An 823-nucleotide genomic window follows, 5' to 3' on the forward strand; every position below is an offset into this window, starting at 1 on the left:
TGCATGACCGATTTTGATCTACCATCCAACTTTGATCCGAATCCTCAAAGAATTGGGCGAATTGTGAGACGCTGCGTCGTCCCACCCCAGAAGAAACCCACTTGGAATCCTCGTTTGTCAGTCTCAGCACCACCCGTGGCCAAGACTCTCAGGCAGTACTCGGCCCCGTCCACCAGCCACATCCCTACTGAACTGAACAATGACCAAGGCAATGATGGCTTTGAGCTCAGGTCGGGACTGGTAAACATGGTTCAAGCTAGTCCGTTCTGTGGCAAGGCATCGGAGGATGCCAACGCTAACCTCCAAAATTTCTTGGAAGTGAGCAGCACCATCAACCCAGAGGTACCACGATGGATAACGTCCGTCTTCGACTGTTCCCGTTCTTCTTGCTAGGCAAGGCAAAGATGTGGTTTTACACTAATAAACTAGATTTCACAACATGGGAAGCTTGCTCCAATGCATTCCTGACAAAGTATTTTCTAGTGGGCAAAACTAATGCCCTCCGAGGCAAAATCTCTGGATTTCAACAGCTCCCGGATGAAGCCATTCCGGAAGCTTGGGAGAGATTCTAGGAATACATTATAGCATGCCCCCACCACGGCATGGAGGAATGGCTTATTATTTAGAGTTTCTTCAATGGCCTAAACACACTAGCTCAGAACCACATCGATGTAGCATCAGGTGGTTCCTTCCTCTCACTCAGCATAACTGAAGCGAAAGCGCTGGTCTAGAAGATTGCTTCCAACCAGAGTTGGAAAGGTGAAAGGCAGCAACAGCCCTGCAAGGGAGTTCATCAGATCGACAGTATCGATATGCTTGCTGC

General features: G+C 49.0%; 1 non-coding gene across 1 annotated transcript; it reads right to left on the reverse strand.

The window, feature by feature from the left end:
* Window positions 1-497: 497 nt before the first annotated feature.
* LOC120657905 lies at window positions 498-604 on the reverse strand. Its single transcript, XR_005668435.1, has one exon. It is a non-coding gene; the product is annotated as a small nucleolar RNA R71 (small nucleolar RNA).
* Between the last annotated feature and the right edge of the window lie 219 nt (window positions 605-823).

This window comes from Panicum virgatum, chromosome 1N (genome assembly GCF_016808335.1).
Source record: "Panicum virgatum strain AP13 chromosome 1N, P.virgatum_v5, whole genome shotgun sequence".
NCBI classification, from domain to species: Eukaryota; Viridiplantae; Streptophyta; class Magnoliopsida; order Poales; family Poaceae; genus Panicum; species Panicum virgatum.